Source organism: Struthio camelus, chromosome 2 (assembly GCF_040807025.1).
Source record: "Struthio camelus isolate bStrCam1 chromosome 2, bStrCam1.hap1, whole genome shotgun sequence".
Classification (NCBI taxonomy): domain Eukaryota; kingdom Metazoa; phylum Chordata; class Aves; order Struthioniformes; family Struthionidae; genus Struthio; species Struthio camelus.
The window spans coordinates 22,521,250-22,543,045 of NC_090943.1; the positions used below are offsets into that span (position 1 = coordinate 22,521,250).

The 21,796-nt window shown below is 38.5% G+C and overlaps 1 protein-coding gene across 3 annotated transcripts in view; it reads right to left on the reverse strand.

Annotated features, from left to right (window-relative positions):
• Positions 1 to 21,796, reverse strand: part of PLXDC2 (plexin domain containing 2) — a 276,014-nt gene that overhangs the window by 90,096 nt on the left and 164,122 nt on the right. The gene's annotated exons all lie outside the window — the stretch shown is intronic.

The window sequence follows — 21,796 nt, forward strand, 5'->3', positions numbered from 1 at the left end:
TCATTCAGTGTTCACTTGCAATAGGCATAGAGAGCCAACAGTAGGAAGCTAATTTGCCCATAATCACTGTGAACCTCTCAGTAAACACAGTTCTGCCAAGTCTCATGGCTCTACTTGTTAATACCTTTATTTTAACAGGTTCAAGTGTAAAGTCTCCATTGGGATGCACATGCTGGGATGGATAGCCTGTCTGTGGATCTCTGGATGCTTTAGAGCATATAAACATTAGCCCTAATAGACAAATGCCTTTGATGAGTAAAATGTACCCCAGTGCCTTGCAGCACAAGGGAGCATGTGCTGAAGAAAGCATGAAACTTGGTCTGTATCTCTGTGCCTCAGTACCACAAGAATGTGTAAAAATACATGTTGCTAATGTCTTTTAGACATTTGCAAATGACTGGAAGGGTCATCTCTCATAAATTGAGTATGCATATTCAGTATTACATAATCTAAAAGAAATTCCAGATAAATGACTCAGATTGCAAATGTTTTGTGTAAGTCTTCCAACAATCACTGATGGGCTTAAATATTTCAGGAAGTGCCATGGGAAGTAAACAGAAAATGTCCTCAAACTGAACTAAAACAATGTTAATTTAGGAAGGGTTGAGAAATGAAATTACAGTATTGTTCTGCTTCATGGAAGACACATATCATGCAACATACTTCATTCTGATGATAAATGTTGGTCACTTAATCATATGGTAAGTTACAGGTAGCAGTAGGATATCTATGGTAAATACCATGCAACTATAGGCTACATAAACATTGATTCCTGCCTCCTAAACCAAAGTGCAGGCTACAACATAATTATGTTTAGACTTACTAAAAGTAACCATCACTTGTGGTTACATGATATTCACCAAGAAAAAGCCATTTAGGTTCTGCCCAAAGAAAATATATTCATGCCTTTCAACTTGAGGAGCTAGTGGAGCATAACTGCAGCCCCGTGACTCACCACCCAGTCAAAAGATAAAATTAATAGCAAGGCACCTAGAAGACTACTCTTAATGCACAAAGTCTTAGCTGGACATTAGGTGTTATGAGGAAAAGAACATTTCATCATGCTGTGGAGGAAAATGTGTGTGTCACACAGGGCAAACTATCTGGCTTTTATCATTGCATTACAGGATAGCAAAGTGGTGACAAATTTTTCCATGAGCATTTCACCCACTTCCTTTTGAATGAATAACAATATGAATAGTAATGGATTAAACCATCAAGATGCAAGAAGAAAATCTATCCTCCCATGAAATTTCATCAGGCAAAATATGGCCTTGTTCACGTTCTGCTATTTTTTAAGAAATGAAGTTCCTGAAAGATTAAATTCATGAAACACACAGAAGCAGATGCAGGAACAAAACTACTTCCAGGTACCACCTGCGCTCACAGCTGTCTTCATTGTCTGAGGTCGTGAACTGCAGCAGAGGAAAGATGGAGTGCCTATCAAATTTTTTGCTTCACTCACTTTGTACAATGAATTGCAAGCTTTATATACTTCCCTTGAAAGTTTATATGCGTACAGTTTGGCATCCTTCTGACTGCTGCCACTACTGCCATTGCATTGTTGCATTAGGGAATCCATTATCATTATACCCTTGTCCAAGTTTTACACCCTAAAACCTGCTACTTTCAAGAGTAGTCATCAGTATTGCAACTCATTCATGTCTACTGTGAAACAAACTGTTGCTCCCACATGCCACACCAAGTCAACAGAGAGCAGATCTGAAAACAAGCCAGTGTTTCTGCTGGGGGGGACTTAGCAAGAGGACTGTGGAGTTGGCTTGAAGACTGTAGGCCAGATAAGGAGCAAAAAAAATGAATACCAGCAAGTGTCTCAGAACAACAGGAGGGGGCTGCATGCATCGCAGCACACACAGCGATAACAGATGGAAAGACCAAGAACTTAGAAATGCAGTTCCCTGGAACATACTCTGTCTTTCACATCGATATCAGAAAAGCTTACAAGGAGCAACAAATAAAAAAAGTAAAATAATAATCAAAAGAGTACTAATCACTTTCAGAGCATGCACTCTTCAAGGCAGTTTATGAGAGAAGGCTGTTTGGCTCTTACCATGTGGTTGATAAACAACCCGTTCCCTGAAGACAGTAAAGAGAAGGAAAAGCAGATACAGCTGCAGACGACAGCAGGGCTCTCTATACAGACAACACAGTTGGGGAGGGCACTGAAACCAGGAGTAGCTGTATCAATCAGCTTCAAGGACACAGAGGCACAGAAGTTTCCTGCATCATGGCAGAAAAGGCAGAGCCATGGGAGTGGTGAGAGGTCTGGATATTACCAGGAGATGTGAGGGAGCAAAAATTCTACAGGTGGACTTTCAGACCCCAAATTTTCAGATAGCACTCTTATATTCTGGGGGAAAACAACGGAAGAAGCTCTGCTATATCACAAAAAACTTTGCAGAAAAGCTTTAAGAACAGCTTAAAGAGGACTCAGAGGATGATGGTGGGATGAGCATGGGAAAAGAGTCACTAGGGAGAACAGGGGGTACCATGTACTCTGGACCTGCATTCCCTTTCAGTCTTGCAAACATTATGTAAGACACTTCAGATAAACAGGATCCTGATAAGCTACATTTGTACTCCGCTGCCTTGGGTCAATTGCTAGAGCAGCAAGTCAAGAAGTTCTAGTGATTCATGATGCTGCCAGAGAACAGCTTTCTGGGTCAGATGACTGCTGATGAGAAAAGCAGCATCATAAATAATTAAGAGCGGCACAGTGTCTCTACTGATCTCTCTGGAGATTTTCAAGAACATTTCTATTTCTCTCCCTAAATTTTCCCTTTCCTATTCATCTTCCTCTATTCGTAGATGACCTTCCACCACAACTTATTACTCTTCTCACAGAATCTGGGATTGTGTGGAATGGACGACAGCCCAAAAAAATCACTACTGGGGATTTCTGTACAACTGGTGTGGCTTACATTGCCTGTCTCTTTATTCTCAAGGCAACAATGTAAACAAAGAACAGGAAAGCTCCTGATGCAAGGAAGCTTGGTATAAGTATACATGCGACTATGCACATATCCATGCTTTTGCTGCTGCTTTTCCATCTACAGTTGCCCAAGGGAAAAGCGAAGAAAGGCTTGTCCTGGCAGTACTCAAATCCAAACAGTAATCAGGCAAAAGACCAGCCTGGCTGGCTGCCTGCCTTTTATAAAGCTGTTCCCTGAAGTGATTGCTAGTATCAGATAGAAACCTTTCTCTTCCTGCCCTCCAGGGGAATGGCCTGAAAATCCCTAGAACAGAACAGGATGGACTTCCCTTTCTGCACAGGACAGAGCAGGAGCCAGACAGATGCAAGGCAGTGTGGGGTGGCTGGCAGCATGTCCTTGGCTCACACCAGAATGATATCCTGCTATATGTCTATAACCGTAACAGAGGTGGTCACAGATGTGATGTGCCGATCCTCATGCCATCACTTGTTTGCCTCCAAGATTAGACTTAATGTTTCCCAACTGAAATTCAGCTTCCCAATTCTTGTAGCTAAAGTCTAACGAATACATCAAGGAGGTATAAACAAATATCATTATGTAAAGTACTGTCCCTTCCACTTTCCATCTGCTTTCCCCGCTTCTACGTCCCTCTGACAAGGGGACTGAAAACTAAGCCAGCAAAAAAACAAAAGAAATTCTTTCTCACTCCAGCTCATTGTACTGCGGTATAATCCCTTTTGCCATCATAAGGGCAGTGCCCTAAAGGTAGCGAGAAGGGCCAGTGGTGAGCGAAATTGTTTCTTTTGTTGGTAGTGCAGGTTTACAGCTATTTAAAATGTTCATCAATTTACAGCCTTAGACAAGCTGGTACGGTTAATGTTACTTTGAAAATCTCTTGGCCTTTCAGTTTCCCTTTGGGACTCTAACTGGGCTAATCCACTCTGCCTCATACTTCTAAAACTTTTGGTCTAAGGTGAATCTAACAAAATTTTTTACTTCTGCAAGTGTAAAGTACTAGCATTACTAGTGGTGTAAACCTGTTAGACTTTACCTTTCTTTTTGATCCTGGCATGTAGAGAGAACAAATGATCTTTTCCTGAACTGAAACCACATGCATGCATGCTAGGCCAACTAAAACCCAGTTCTCAACAGTGACTGGAAGATGCTTCTGACAGTAAAAAAGACATGCCTTAGAGATAGATTTTTTTCTCATTTGAAAAAATAATGCTTCAGTGATAAGGCATGAGGAAGCGATCACGTAACAATGAGATTCTGGACTTGAATGTTTAGTATTAGACCAGCTGCATAATAAATCAGCAACAAAATAAAAACAAATTAGGAATGTTATGATTATATCAAGAGACTTGAAAACATCCCGCCAGAAAATTTACAGAGCTATAAATCTGTCTTGTAATAGACATGTTTCACTATAGTGGAATATACATCGGTTCTTAAGAAACTGCAAACCTACATTTTATTTTAGCTTGTGAAAACTCATTAAATACCATCATGTTAAAATCAATGTCTTTTAAAATTGATTTAAATGAACGCCAAGCCATTTCTTGATAGAGCACAATGCAGGCATGCCTCTTTGATTCTAGTCACTTATATAAACTACGCAAACAGGAGAAAGACTAAGCTCTATTAACAGTGTCTATTGAAATACGACTGATGAGTCCACAAGACGGAATCACAAAAAGAGAACTCCAGGATCCAATTTAAGAATCAGAACTAAATTTCAAGCATTGTTAATATACTCATGAAAGTCCAGATTCATAAAATAAATACACGTTATTTACAGAGAAGTCTATAGGCAATTCACATATTTTATGACTAAATTTAATGCTTCAGCAATTCAGCAATGGCTGGCAACACAACCAAGTAAAAAGCCCTAAGGGGGATGAATATTCTACAGGTTGCAAAGATGGCTTTTCACATTTAGCAAATTGTAAAAGTATTTAAGGGCTTGTATCTAAAAAGTATTGAAGCTTCATCAATGCCTATTGAGTTCAGTCAATATTTAGTGTGCTTACAGTGTATTGAAGAGCTAATGGGTTTGCTGGCAAGTCTGGTTTTCCTCCTATAAGAGTTTGTCTAACAAGGAATAGTACCTCTCTCTACAGCTCCTGCTATTATATCTAAATTTTTGGCAGAAAAAACATCTTGTAGAAACCTTTATTCGGTCGTGTTCATACAACTGCTAGCTAGACACGAACTCTACAGTGTCACTGACGTTCTTTTTTTCTGTATAAGTATTGAAATAAGAAAACAGATACTATATTTAAAGGGATTAATAGAGAAAGGTCACATAGACAAATAAAGCCGGGGGCTGACCTGGGAAGGCGGGTAGTGCTTCCTCACTTTCTGGAGTACTGAGCATGAAAAATAGCTTTTGCTGTTTCATTCTCCCTTCCTAACGTTGGCTGTTTGTATATAGACTGCACCACTCAAAGAATGGCACTTACTGCAGGTTTCTATGTTCTTGATACATTTGCTTCTATTACCATTGCTTTTGTTTCTGCTTCTCTTTCTGCCTTGTTAATTGTTTTCAAACTTGGGTACTTTTTGTAAAGATCGGGAAACCTGAAGCCCATAAGGACAGTAGACAGCGGAGCACCATTTCTACCGACACTTCACATATTTATACATTTCATCTTCCATACCCTACATATCGCTTTCAAAGGGAGTAGTGATGGTCAGTTAAAAACACTTCTGCAGTGACAATTTGTTCCGAGTCACACTTAATATTTTAATTGGGAATATCTTATTTGCTGCACATTTCGGCCTATAAAGCATATGCAGCAAAATACACTCTGTAATGGCTGATTCCTAAGACAGTATGGCTGAAATCCCATCAAGTCAGTAATATGAAACATAATTAATGAGTTCTCTCACCATATGCTTGTAAAAAAGTTCATAACAAAATCTATTTTAATCAGCATCAACTTTGCCTCCTGCATGTCCTGGGCACGCTTTTGAAGTCTTTTGATCTAAACAAGTCCCTTATGACATCAGTGCTTCATTGCAACGAGACTGCAAAAGAATATAAAGCATTTTCCATGATTTTGCCTAAATTTCGTATGTAGAACCTACTTGTTCATACTGAGTTCATAGACCAGGACTCCTTGAGAAAACTGGCATGCATATATAAAACACTTCTCATTCATCCTAGATACATATCCACTGTTAGCAAAGTTGACCGCACAGAAAGAACACAGGTCAAAAGGAGTATCTGACTTAATTCACGCTATTCCTAGGTGCAACTCTTCACTGGATCCACATTCTTTAATTTTACATATTGTCAACCAAGTGTTTTCAGAAATAGTTGCTGGAAGAAAAAGGACTCTGTTGATCTTTTGAGATCTTAATACAAGGTGGCAGAATTTAAGGAAGTACCTTAAAGGCCTTATCTTCCTTTTAATGCAGATTAAGAAAGGAATTTAAGACGCCAGTGTTGAAATTTAGACTTATGCAGAGCACTGCTCATTTCTCAGGTGCGTGTATTGAATATTTCATCTTGACTTTTCACTGCTACTGATCTGTTTGTGCTCAGAAATAAATCTTCCCTTTACTGTCAGTTCTAAACATATCACTAGTCCCTGCCCTTTGCTTTGCCACTCTCCTTAATCTGAGCAGTCTTTCCTAAGGCATTTGTATTACCATTCTAAATACTTAAACTCTGTAATCAAGTCACCTCTTCATTCTCAAGGCTGCACATACATAGCTTTTCAGGTCTTTTCTCATAAAATAGGCTTTCTGATCTCCAGGTTAGCCTTGTAGCCTTTTCTTGCAATAGATTTCTGAAAGAATTTTAATACCCTTTTTGAACTGCAGTGTCTAATTTTAACTACACATTTCTAACTGATTTTTGCAAAAGAAGTAGAGAAAGAGACTCTGCACCTAATAAAGCAACTGTTTGGAGCCTGAGCTAATTATCTGCGTTACGTGGCCTAGGTACTCAGCAAACACGTATTTTAGCAGTTATCATTACACACTGGCTTCCTGCATTTCAGTTATTCTATTTCACTTCACTTCGATTCCTATTTCTACTCTTGAATCAAACATGTTACTCAAGGTGACTAGAACAGTGGAGGAATACTGGTTTGCATAAGCAGCTTTTAGCTGCTACCCCAGACACATGTCCAATTTCTGCGCAGTTTCCTGTCCTGCTAAGTCTCCTGTAAATGACATCTTCCATCTCATGTATTTTGACACTTCAATTCAACAAACGACTCTGCTCATTTTATTTATTGGCACATTTACAGTCTTTGCTTCCACAGATCTCAGCACCTTACAAGATTGAGATAAATCATTTACCTTCAGCAAGCACAACCCACTTTTAACCCATTTCTCAGAGTGAAGGACTGCTGATAACATATTCCTTTAGCTCATCAGGTATGACCTGCTCTTGGTTTCTCATCAAAAGTCTCCTAATGGGACTGAATTCCTGCAGCAGGAGCAAAGTGAAAATGTACTTTACTGCTATGATGCCCTGCTATGAAGATTTACTTCAGGCAGTGACTCTGACTTCTGAAACAGCAGATAAATACGAAGAAAAATTGTATGCTGGTTGGTAAGATATTTGCTACCAAGCTGCATAAGAAACCTCCTGCCAGTTTATCACTTCTAGGGAGGAGAGCTGATGGGGCATTAAGAACTTGCACTCTTGCGTTCAAGCACTACCTAATGTTTACACTGCTATAGAGAGTCTCGTAGAAAGCTCTCCTGGGTCTATATACTGCTTTTTGCTGTATCGAGCTCTTCTTTCACTACGTGGCTAAGGTGCATCCAATTTTAATTAATATGTTCCTGGAGCTTTAGGTTGTTTGGAAGTGAGCTTTGCTCAGTGTGACATGCTATATCCTCAGCCAAGATCAAATGTTAATTAGTTGAGTTCTTACTAGCTTTGCATTCCTTTCTGCTTTTCTGTATGTTAGCGCTGGGTAACAAAGCCTCTACTATAGTAATGGAAGTGACACTCCTTTCCCAGTGGCAGGGCACCAAATGAGGAACATCTTTCCAACTGCAACTAAATGGAATCAAAACAGGCTGTGCTGAGATATAAATATACTAAGAGGCCAAACTGTTTTGATAGAGACTTCCACAATCCACACTATCTGAAAAAATAAAAAAAAACCTCACCAACAAAAAAAACCTCTTAAAATCACAAAGCAGTTTTTTTTTCTTTCTTGAATAAAACAAGAAATAAAGGCCATTCACCTTTGGGGGCATTTTAACTCCATGGATTTTAATTTTTAGGCATTCTAACTCTGCTATCATAAGAAGATGTGTGAAACACACAACACCAATGGAATGAGATCCACTAAAGTACACTTTGTTACATACTTTAGTATTCTGATGCCAATTATTTTTCTCTTTTGCTGTTTTTAGGAAATTAGCTGGTGAAAATCAGATAAACGTAGAGTTTTTGCTGATAGCAGGATTGTAGCAATAGTTGAAGTAAAGCTTTGTCAGATCCCTCCCATCACAGCTGGATGCAGTCACGTGTCTTTCCTTCAAGTCTTATAAAAGCAAGGGTCTGTAGCTAGATTTGTAGCACGCCATTCACATTGAAATTTGTTTTTCATTGCTGGGCCAAAGTCACAATGAAGTAATTTAATTTGTTCCATTATATATCTATCTGAGCAAATGCAGAAGAGCATGCTATTAAATTAATACAGTTTGGAAAACTATCATCTTAAGGTTTGATGACACTAAGACAGAGGCACATAACCCCAGCATTTGTGAATAACTTTTGAGTAACATGAATATTGATTGAAGATCAGACTTCTTTTTTTTTCAGAAGAATTCTTTTATGTTTAGAAATTACCTTCACGATGACCATCTGATGGCAAATTCATATGAGGCTATTACACGTATATTTTGTGACATATCCATTAATTTCCACTGTAATAAGAAATTCTGCCTGACAAAAACACCATTCTGCAAATGAGCATTTCATGAATTATCTTTCCAAACTCTGCAGTGTAATGAGATCAAGTTGATATACTAGGAAACGGAATATTTAATGAAGATTAAAGCCATTAAAACACTAGCAGACCTGCTCAACTAATCCAGTCATGGCCCTTTGTATTTACTGCTTGACTATATAAGCTATCAACTGCCCCATGGGGCACAACAATTTCATTCTTAAATTTTACTTGTTGGAGAAACTAGAGTTGCAGAATAGGGCAATATTACAGGATGAAGCGAGAGTCATCCATGAATAAAATTAAGTGGCTGCCTGAATTACAGAAACCGTCTGCAGTTTGCTGATAGCTATACTGTTTTCTTACTGCTCCAAACTTTACCTAGAGGTGAGGCACTGCTTAGATCACACCACAACTCCATTATCGATTTTCTGCTGTGTTACCATGGAAACTTTTCCCACAAAAAAAGTGTACACTGCCTTACAAATTCATAAATACTCTGTGCTTATTATGTTGAGGGGTTTAGGGGAGGGGCCAAATCTAAAGGCTCCTTCATTTTAATCATCCAGTTAACTGACAACAATGCACTGTGTCCTAGTCAGTAATTTTTCTTACGGCTGTTTATGGTTTCACAAGGTTGAGAAGGTTTCCATGGATATCAATCAGCTGTTATAATGAGATTCTTCCACTCAATGTCTCCCTACAGTTTCTCCACTCACTCATTACATAGAGGCAACCTTTTATTTGTTTCCTCCTCAGGTTTATTATTGTGAAGTCGCTCAGCTGGAACCTGCTTATAGGTGTCGTGACACAAAATGGCTTTTTAGGCCAGTGCTTTCAATTCACTCATTTTCTTGAGCAGGTGAAAAGAAAAATGTTTTGTGTAGTGCTGCCTTTTTTTTTTTTAAATGAAGTCAATCAGTGAAGCAGTCAGGCTTTAATTCTTTCCATGGTAAGGACCAGTCAACACACGCTCAATATAAATGGAAATAGTTCATCTTGTTCCTTTTTAAAAACAAGACAAATCACCCCAAAAATCCTCTGTTCATGAAAACAGCTTTATAATGCCAGAGCCACCCTCAGCTCTGTAATTTTATCCAAGGGTCGCAGAATAACTGATTAAGATAACAATAGTACATTAGGCTACTAACATGGAGATGACTCTAGCGGTTAAAGAAGTTGCCATAATCTTAAAGAAATTTAGCGGAACAAACAGCAACAAAAATGTAATGGGTCCTTGTGTCCCATGACTGTGATCTGCCTTGCTTCACTGAGCCTACAAGGGCTTTTACCTTTGACTGCAGCAGAGCCCAAAGGTCAGATGAATATTTATGAAACAAGGATATCTACAGGCAAGCCTGCAGTTTGCTCACTTTGCGTTTTAAAATTCATTTTCTTCTATCAGTGCATTAGTGAGTTTCTTCTTGTGAGTTTTTCTTGGTCCCTGTCTTCTCAAGTGTATTCTGCAGTTCCACCTCCCTAATCTTATTGGAAATGCTTAAGTAAAGTTTACTATCTAATTCCACATTTTATTGTAACTTTCATATTGATTTAAATATCCATATTTCTCCCTTTTATATATTTTAAATGCAGTGAAGGAATAAATATTTCAGGCAACACTGATTTATGAGCCCCCTCCCTTGAGCACAAAGTTGGATAAGGTGACATCCAAACGTCCTTTTCAATCTCAAGTATGCAATGTTTCTATGATTATTTATATGACTGATCTGCATAGAGTCCATAATCATCTGGTTCAGTCTTTTCTGTGAGGCTCAGTATAAGCATAAAAAGACCTGCTCTGCCATCAAATAGCTTTCAATCTTAGTTGATGACAAGACACAATAGGAAGATGAGGCTAAACATCATCACAGATTGATCCCACTCCTGCTGAAGTCAATAACAAATCTCCTATGGATTTTGAGAAGGTAAATGTTGAGCTTCCAGCTGGCTGGTTCTGTCTCAGACACTGATTTAAAGCCCAAGAATGTGCTGAAATACAGGCAGAAATGGACAGCGGAATGGGAGCACTGTTGAATAAAACAATATACAGAAGCCAAAGTAATAGTGAGAAGACAATGAAGTGACTACAGACAAAAAGAGAGGAGAGAAATTGAAGCTCTGACACAGTCAACACGATGAAAAGACTAGGTATAACTGGAATTGATTAAAATAGGATTAAGAACAGAATGTATTCATTAATTCCATATTTGTCTGAAATTAAAGTCTATTGTTGTGTATTGTAAAAAAACGAATAGATTGAAAGTACAAGCATGGGATAACCATGGCATATTAAAATTAACAGAGAGAAAAAACAGTTTTTGAAAAGCTACGTCAATGCCCTTTGCTCCTACTCGCAGATAGCATAAATTGCTAAACTGCCAGGATCATGCAGAAGAAAGTTTCCAGGAGAAATCATCCAAGAACACAATCAGAAGTACAATCACAACTAAAATTCAATATTATCATTGGAAAAGGAATGGAAAGAAAATAATATTTCAAAACAAAACTCAGAACATTTCATCCTAGTTTAACAGCATGCAGCAGTCTTGTAACATGACCCCTTATTTTTGTCTAGTCACATATCAACAATTCTCAGCCTCTTAAAGATGGATTTTTACTGTTGCCTACCATGGCACTGAAAGTCTTTATAGTAATTTACACCAGTAATTCACATTTTACATAATCCTGATGCCATACAAATAGATACATATGGCACTGAAAGTCTTTACAGTAATTTACACCAGTAATTCACATTTTACATAATCCTGATGCCATACAAATAGATACATATATAAGTATATATGATCACATGCATTACCACACACTCTCACAAATGGCTAGATTACACCCCCCCCCCCCACCCTTGGCAAGAAATTACTCCAATAAAAGAATTGTGGATTTGCAATCATACTGGGACCACATAAGGCCACATTTCAATACAGTGCTGAGTACAGAAATTCCCGTATCTTTGACTGGACACACACTAATTGGCGGAGTCAGCTTTTGCCTCTCTCCTTATAAAAGGATGACCAAAAATGAGGTGCCATGTTAAGGTCAAGAAGACTTTTCATGCTACAATAGACCCTATAGTCATCAGCTATATGAAGTGTGACAGCATCTCCATTTTCTTGCTGCCAAAGTATGAGAAATGTGCTAGCTGGAGTTTTTGTGCTGGCTCGCACTCTCCCTGGGATGCAGCAGTGCAGACAGCAACGAGTGGAGCACACTATGCCCCAAACGTGAGGAACTGGCAGACCCACCATGCAGAACTGCCAGTTGTGCGATTTCTCTCATGCCAGGACTCATCCCATTACATCAAAATACGAGACCAAAGACTGTATTATAATATTTACACATGCAGAAACATCCTGAGGACAGAATTTTTTTGTCTTTTGACTGACCTCTTGATCTATGACTTGAAATCATAGTATTGGCAAGCCGACAGCTACAGTTGTGTGGAAGCTAGGCACATTAATTTAAAGAAAGGAAGAAAGGCAGTCCCAAAATAGACTGCCAAGCTTATCAGAGGAGTGAAGTTGGATTATTTTCAGTCAAAATATTAATAGGGGCGTTAAGCTGCCACAGAAAACAATGATGAGCTGACAAGATCTCTGTAAAACCATTCGAAATGAACTCTCCCTTCCCCTACTCCTTACATTTCCTTTTGACTGAAGCGCCTCTGAGTCCAGGTTCATTGTTATCTTTGGAGACCACCTGTTCCACATGGCTCTCCAGTAAATACACTCTCAGTGCCTTCTGGCTGAAAGGACAGCCGACCGCTTGCTAAACAGCATCTTTTTCCACACTGTCCCAATTCTACATTAACGTACTCAGTTGATCAAGTTATTTGTCACACTATCAAAAAGTGTAGCTTAATTGGCACATCACAATCATTACTCTCCTACCAAACTGCCGTTTGGTTACAGTACAATTAATGTGCACATCAGACAATTATGCACTGGTGAAAATGCACTGGCGAGCTGCCTACTAATCCTGTGATGTTTGCTGCTCCTGAAATAGTTTGGCTTATGACATGTCCAGGGAAGACAAATGACTGCTGAGGACAACGCTATAACAGTGTTGAAGAGCAGTCAAATGAGAAGTCAGCATGCTCCCCGCTAAAAGCCACATATTGTACCCTCTGACGAAAAGAAAATTGAAATGATTATTCATATTGATCACAGTATATCCAACCACCGGTCATACAAAGGAAATCTTCAATAGACAGAAAACTGACTTGATTCTGGCATTCTTGTCTTATGACTAAAAGGCAAAAAATAAATAAATACGTAGCTGTACTAGCTACAGACATCTTGATAGAAAACGTTGAATAAGGAAAACGCGTTGCTGAGGGTGCCTTTATTTAGTTTTCAAATATTTAATAAGTTCAAATTGCTTCTGTGAGTGGAGTTAACCTTTAATATCTATGCTGACTGCCAGAATAACTAAGAGTGAGGAAAAAACGCAAACAGAGTCTTACTTCACAATAACTACATTTCAACTTCAGAAATATTTGTGAATCTTGTTGATTCTGTCTAGATAGTACTGCATTTATTCCTGAAAGATAAGTACTTTCAATGCACACGAAAGGAAAACAACATGCCACATGAGATTCATGAAAACTATGATCCTTCCCATCTCCTTAGTTTTAATAAGGATAAGAATATGTGGCAGAAATCTGTTAAATAGTTTTCTGTCAACAAAATATATCCATGAAACCATCTCCAGACTAGAAATAGGCCAGCACATGGATTTTAAAATATATATTTTTTATGGATAAAGAGTACTCCACAGATATTTTTATACCTTTATATTTCACAGCAATGCAAATATATCATTTACCACAATAAATGCACATTGCAGTAATCTTTAGTCTTTTCCAGTTGGGATAAAATATAACTGGACCCACTGGAATAATTGATAACTATATTGCTATAATGCCTCAGTGCCCATGTTGTAAGATGTACATTTTTGGATAGGTGTTATCTGTGCTCCATTTCAGTTTCCAGCAGCACTGTGTTTTTCTCAATAAATGACAGTGAGAATAGGAAAAAAAAACAAAACAACCCCAAACCCTGCCAAACCTGTACCTAGCAGTGAAATCAGCATTTTTGAAACAATGAAATAGCCCCAGCCATTCCTTTAAGACGCCTATGGCACTGGAGAGGCAATTTTTGAATTATATTCATGCAGGGTGAAGCCACCAGTACGTCTGGGAAAGGCCTATGTCCCTTCCCCTGCTGCCACGATGGAACCAGATGCAAAATTTATTTATAAATATTAGATTAAATGCATTTTGCAGTTGGAGAGCTAAGGCCAGATTCTAAAGCACTCTCTCTGCTGAGAAGGACCAGGGTCCTTGAGCTGCTCCATCAACATTTTTCACTATATCTTGAGTGAATACATATGAAGTAATGCCGAAAGTTATTTTATGAACATTTTCACAGCTGATGGCCCAACTTTACTATCTCTGCATGATGAGAAACCCACATTTATACTGGAAATTGGAATTAGGAAATAAAATAGTCATATTTATTAAAGATTAGAAGTGCAGAAGCATGAACAAAATATTTGTAAAAACTCAGAAGTTCTCCTTAAGGAGAGATTTCCGGGCATCTACATAGGCTGTTGGCAGGCCGCTGATGGGCAGTGCAAGCATGTCTCCTCCCAAGTAAAGGACAGATTCTTTTCCACATTACTATACTAATTAAAAGAAGTCAGAAATTTAATAGAATCTATAAGAACACAATTTCTTTCAAAGAAGGCCTGAAGACTTTTTTTCCCCCTGAAAGCATGGAGGTATATTTTAATGTCTGAGAAAAGTCATATCATTTCTGACCTAACCCCATACTGACACTTAACAAAACAAGGTAGAGCTCCAAGCTGCCCAACTGAAGGAAATGAAACAGAGGCAGTAGCTTCAGGTGCGAATGCATTACTCAGACACAGAAGCAGGTGTGCAGTTCACATTATGGTTGCTCTGATCATTAAGAAAGTCCAAAAGCCTACAAATATAATGGCTTACAGAATAACTCCTAGGAAATAAATATGGGCCAAAGGGTAACAAACACAGTTTTGCCTTTCAAGTACTGTTTGTAATGCATCTGTGAAACAGGGAGAAATCAAGGGACAGAAATTCTGAAAATGAAATGCATGGATATGAATTAATGCCTCACACTTCATAGAAAACTACTCTTTATTTTACTCTATAGGATCAAATACCTGGAAGAGATGGAATTTAAGAATCTTAGTCGACATTCCATAGATATTTTTATTCCTTTATGTTTCATGTCTCCCCCACTCAAGGCAAGGAATAAAAGCAGAACATAAACTGCAATAAAAAAAGAATGGGCTTACAGAAATTGATTTTTATTGCACTATAAAGCCATTGCCAAAACACCTGATTTTATTTGGCTTCAGTGTAACTTCATGTTGAGATACATGAAACCACACATCTACTGTCACTCAGCTCAGATCTTAACAATTATGTAGCTAGCCCACTTAAATTATTAAACTCTCAAATTAATAAGCATTTCTTTCTTTGAAGAAACAATAGTATAATCCCATACTTATTTTTAGTGAGCCAATTAAGTTGCTTGAAAATCTTTAAAACAGTCACCATTTAAGTTCCATTCAAGAGCCTCTTGACTCCACCTGCTCTCAGATGTACCAGGTTGCCTCGAGCAGGAGCGTGAAAGCAGCAGCCACTATTCCTACTTGAGGAAATAGCTACAGAAGGATTTTTCAAGGTAAGTGGCCCTAGGCATCAAGGGTCATGACGCAGTTTTACAAGGTTTGGTTTTCTTCTTCAGGCTGGTTAAAGACTGAGAGTTATAGGCTGCAGCTTGAACAGGTTTTGTAGTACGGTAATGGGTGAAGCTAGAATACTTCCAGCAGGAAGTGCAGGGCAGATCCTGCCTGCTAAGTTATGCCAATATCATCTCTGGCAACACACGGCAAGCTTTGCACCCAGCTGATACTTGACGGAGATACAGTATTTGCACTGATGGCCCTACCCCCTTGTCTATTTATCTCTTACTTTTCCAGAGCTGAGATCGGAACTGCCTAGTGAGGCAAAGTACTACCTGCATGCCAGATATTCTGGCTACTCTATCACTTCCTGGAGACACACTAGAAAAATAGGGCTAAAAGCTGCTTTTCCTAACTGAAACAAGAGCCTGAGAATCACAGCGAGGCAAAAGAAACAAAAAGGGAGCCCTCTACCTTCAAAACCCCACTGGTCTAGAAGACAGACCTTAAGCGACTGGATCATGTGCGTTTTGTCCTGCATATTTGAATCTAACAATCACAGCAGCACACATAACAATAGGTAAAACAACTACTAAAATAAGGGTTAGTGGTAGTAGTTCTAAAATAAAAGCCCTGACCAGAATACTAACTGCAATATTCTGGGACATTAAAAAGAATCAGAACCGACAAAGGCATGAAAGAAGCTCTTCAAAATAAGTGGGATGAAAATGCATTAAAACAAATGTCCAGTTTTGAGGCAAACGTCTAGTAAAAGCAACAACAAACCCCTTATTTTCTCTTCCTCCAATTTTTCAAAACGTTATCATTAAATCAATGCTTCTTTAGAAAATTATCATTTCAAGACCTACCAAGGAAAAAAACTCTGATGAATTCTCCCCTAAAACTTTTTGAAAAGCAAATTATTATTTAGTCATGTAGGGTCCTTTTCTACTGCTCACATTTGGAAGTTTCTCCTCAGGAGCAAGCATAAACATAGTGGGAAAAAGCCTGAGGACTGGGGATGTCAGTCAAACCCAGCATCACTAATAGAAGGAAAGAGGAAAGGATGTGAATGGAGTCAAGGCCAAAATTGTAAGGAGGAGTGGGAAATGAGTGACGAAACTTAGGTCTCAGTTCAAAACTGATAGAGATCCATGGGAACCTGTTTATTTCAATGGCCTTGGTTTCAAAAAACAGACTGCTATCAATGTGAGCAATTTGCAAGGGTAATGAATTTAGCAAGGACTGGCTTGAGACAAGGTTGTTGCCAAGGAAGGAAAGATATTAAAATGAAGAAGTTGGCAACAGACAAATGATTTTTCATAATGTGACTCAGACAACAGTTGTATGTATTCTGTTTTTGAACTGTTGAGAACGCAAAACATGTAGCAGCATTTGCTCTTCTTAAAATCCACCGAAAGTCAGAGGCGGACAGTCATTACATCTGCACTGCTGCACAGCTGAGATATTAAGAAAATCTGTATTCCTAATACTGTCTTTTAGGGATGCTAACGAAATTATGGGTACAGACATTTCCTCTGACATTGACAGATCCCATACAGAGAAATCAGAATATTTTAGCTGCAGTAATAAACATAAACAGGCTTACATGGCTTGATTCACCTGCTTTTCATTCTCTCTAGCAGTCTTTCTTCAGAAACACAGATAGGAAATGGAAATTACGGGTAATCAGAAGCTTTGGATACAACAAAGAAGGTACTCTTAATAACAAGAAAAAAGAGAAATTATATTTATATTTTAGTAATGCTGCTGGTAACATGTAAAACTATGTGATTAAATAGCATCTTCTTAATATGAGGCTTTGCTATCAGTGGGATGTTCCAGGCCTTTTTGTTGCTGCCTTCCTTCAGGTCCCACAAGAGATTTCCTACTTCCTCATCAGTGATAACTGGCATCAGGTCCCTGTGGGCTGCTCTGGAACAATTTTAGGATGCAATTCATTTTGTTAATTATATTTCTCCTGCAGTAATTTCTGTATTTGCTTTTAAATCCTTCATTGATTTTAATTAAGCCTGCATAAGCTTCCAAACTTTTCTTTTAGATAACAAGAAGCTGCTTAATGCACAACAACCAAAACCCCTACGCTCACTAATGCAGTTGGAAGCTAAACCTACTGTCACCTGCTAAAATTACTTTGAACGTATTGCCAGTGGCACAAGGAATTAGTAGGCTTGAACTGAAAAAAGGGAAAATGTCTTTTCTGAGACATTCTGAGTTGGAAAATCGGGCATTGTTTCAAGGCTTTAAATTTCTCATTTTCTTATAATTCTTTTCCTGTATTGATTAAATACAAGACTGCAAATTCTCTGAGGATTTTGCCATGTTGCCAAAAGTGCCTGTTCTTTGGATGGTGGCTTTTCAGCAGTTTTTTGTGCATCAGAACCTTACAAGCACAGCTATACCACATAATGCTGCATCCTGTTAAGAGATGTTTTAGCTAACACAATGCAATGCAGAGGTATTAGATTAAGTTACAAAGATGAGATAGCATAATTGCTTAGCTGTTTCCAAGCTCAAGCCATCTCCTGTGCTAGTAACCTCTCCTAAGAGAGCTGAAGGCATTTGATCTGTACCCATGCAAAAGCCTTGCCCAAATTATTCTCCTCTTCTTCCACCTAACACTTCTCACTTAAATGTCTCGGGGAAAAAAACAGACCTTGACCTGTTTAAATGCTAGGGTCAGTATTTCTGTTGCTCTGCTACAAATTCTAAATGCACTCACCTATTTGAGAAGAGCAGCAAGTGCAGCTATCAATGCTACCTTAAATAACAGGATGGGTTTTAGCAAAAGCAGCTACCATGAACTGCTTAGGAGTTGCCCTGATATGAAATATAGGCAATTAGGAAAATATCCTGTGGCAACATGAGGAACTTTACAATCCCCTTCACTGGCAGTATAGTTTCTGTGATCAGCTATTTTAACAGTTATTTCTTAGGGAAGCCAAATGAACAGTCAGTGCCGGGGTCTGTAGACTTCACCAGAAATACAAGGAAGAACATGGATTTCTTAATGTGTTTTAGGATTAAAAACACACATTTATGACATAGTTACATGTGCAGATTATGATATCCTGGGATATCCTAACCACATGTTCTCTGGTGGCTAGGAACAATCAGCAACGGTACATGGTACCAATCAGCAGTACAACTGCCTCAGGTACACAATTTCACATCTGAAGTTTTAATTCTGTGTTTACAGAAGCCTGATTTGAGGCCTACAAGTTCCCCTTAAAAACAAAAGGAAAGAGCCTTGACTATGAGTCACACGGGAGCAGCTGACTAAAATCCTTTTAATAGCCCTTTGCCTTTTTCCTTTAAATCAATTTCAATTTCATTAAGAATTTAACTCATTCGAAAGAAATCTTCCTCAAGAGGATGGGGAGCAGTGCTGTTGTGAAAGCTAGACATAACTTTTGGAGACGGACAATCATTAATTATATTTGGACAGCATTCAAAATAATAAGACCTCACTTCCTAAAAGAAGTGCTGCCATTTACAGTAGCCCTTATGTGTAACAATTAATACTAATCATGAACTGAATTTTCAACATGCTTCCTGGCCGGAGGGGGTCTCTGAATGCTCTATGCTTTAAAATACTTCAAAAAAACCCAAAACCCTCGGTAACAAACTATCCGCATATTTTTTTATTTTGCCTTCATGAAACAAACCTATGAAAGTATTATCCAGAATTTATAAACATGTTTTTATGGATCTTGGAAGGTTTATGGCTGAGCACATTTCATTGGGTCCATAACTTCTAAAGCAATACATCATTATTATATAATATCATATTATGGCCACAAAAGACCTATTTTCCAGTCCTTATTAGGAATTGCATCTTTTAATTAGACACTAAACGTATCCAACATTGTTCTCACTGGCTTCCAGTTGCCTGATTTTAGTTGGAAATGACTTTTTGTTTTTCTCAGTAAATAACTTTTCAGTTTGGGTTTGCAGAGTTCAATTATTCTGTTTGTGCTGAGAACAGCAGCTAAAAGCGTGATGTGATACGAAAGACAAAACAAAGCAACATAAAATCCTATTTGAGACTGGATATACATAGTCGTTATTACAAAGTCAGTTGGTATGAAGGCAGAAAACTTTTGAACTTATAAACGTGCAGGAAAGCAAATAAGCATTATATTTTGTAGGACATACAGAAACAAAGACTTCAGAAAAAGTCAAGTGTTCAAGATATTCACTACAGTGTAAAAGCACTATTATTGAAACTTTGTAACACTACTAGAAAGACAGAACATAAGACATATGCCTACTATAAAATTCCACGGTAAAAAGCTACGGATCACTCTTAGACACAGCCTATTCCTAATAACTTCCCAGTGTTCTGTGATGTAGCTGCTGGCTATCCTGAGGGGTGTTTGCCCTCACATTAAACCATTTAATTTATTATTACATAGGAATTGTCTGATCTGCAAAATTATTTAAGTGCTTTCCTGGCACCACATGCAGGCAAATGCACTAAATAGTTACATGTTTTCTTATTCTATGAAGAACTTTATAGACAAATTCGAATTTGCTCATTCTGTCCTGTTACAGCTTCAGTGCCCCTGCCTATAAACCTAAAACTCAAGGTTGGCCAGTGCTTTTCTGTATCAAGATGCGAGTGATGTAAAGGCACATGGATTTTTTTCACAGCTGGTCATTATCTTTGCCCTAAGTGTTTCGGATCCAATTTGTAAGGATAAAGCATAAAGGCAGGAACAGAAAGAGCTGCAGGAGTTTGCTGACTGAAGGCATGACGAAATAAGAGTTTCAGGGGAAAACCGATAGAAGGGTCATGTTCTTTCAGTAAAAGGAAAGGTAGTTCCAGAAGGGACCCTTGAGTGAGGTATGACAGACAAAGGAAGCTTTACAGAGAGAAGAGTCATGCATCAGTTCTGCTGTGATAGATGTAGGAAACAGACAGGATGAGAGGAGGTAAATAGAAGGGAACTATATGACCCGAAATTTGCCAGTCAACAGCCAGCCCTGTACGGTGAGCTGCCCACTGGTGATGATGAGTGTAATTCTCTACAATAAACACAGGGTAGGCTGAGTAAGTGATTTTGGCTAGAAACACTGTGATTCACTCAGTTTTATATCACCTTTGCCATTTAACAGCTATTGACCATCCACTAATTGGTGTTATCAAATAGCCCTTCATTAAACAATGAGCCACCTCCTGCTGCCTTTTGCACTGGAGGGTCCAGAGCAGCAAGAATGATCAGAAAAGCCTGAACTAAGATTTCTGACGGTCTCCAATGAGATACTCCACTCACTACAGTCATAGTCTAAATATTCTAGTACGGTGAGCCAGGCAAAATTCATTCCACCTATTCATTAGTTTTGAGAGAAAGTTTAAGAAAGTGAATTTATGAAAGATGCCGGGAAAATGCATGCACTCCTCATTCTCTGCTAAGGACTGGAATCTCCAGTACAGCATAGTTCGAAAAGCATAGGCTTATTCCAGGCTGCAAATTCAAAACCACTCTCACACTTTCCCATCTCAGATCCTAGCCCCGTGAACCCTTCTCTTCACATGGCACCACTAGCCAGGTGAAGAGATTTCTCTCCTACTCAGAGGTATTGCTCTGTGTGCCCATACAAAATGATAGCGCTCAGAGGGTGCAACATTCAGGCCTTATGCCTTTCCAAGCAGCAGATTGTCCTCTTTTACTGAAAGTACTGTCCTCTTTTACTGAAAGTAAAGTACTGCAAAAACGTGACGCAAAATTACATTAAAACTCTCTCCAGTTTGGAAATTATTTTCAAAATATCCCTCACGCTGTTTTTAAAACAGAACAATGAAACATGAACACTATAACCCTGTTATAGTGTTAACACGCCCAGTGCCCATAAAGATCTTCATAACACGTTATCTTTGCATTGAACTTGAAAGTCTTAAGCAGCTAACTCTTAACTTGCTGGGGTTTTCTCTTTTTAGTTTGTAAGATTTTTTCCTCTTTGTTACTTTCCCCCCAAGTTATATGCACGCTTGTAAACAGTTTGATAATGGAAAAAGTATGATTCTTTCATGTGAGAATAAAAGACAACTTTGACTCAGTCGTCCTGACTAGTCAGCGTTTAGAAACGGCGCTTTGGTACCTCACAATTACTCCTCAGCATGAATTTTGATAATGT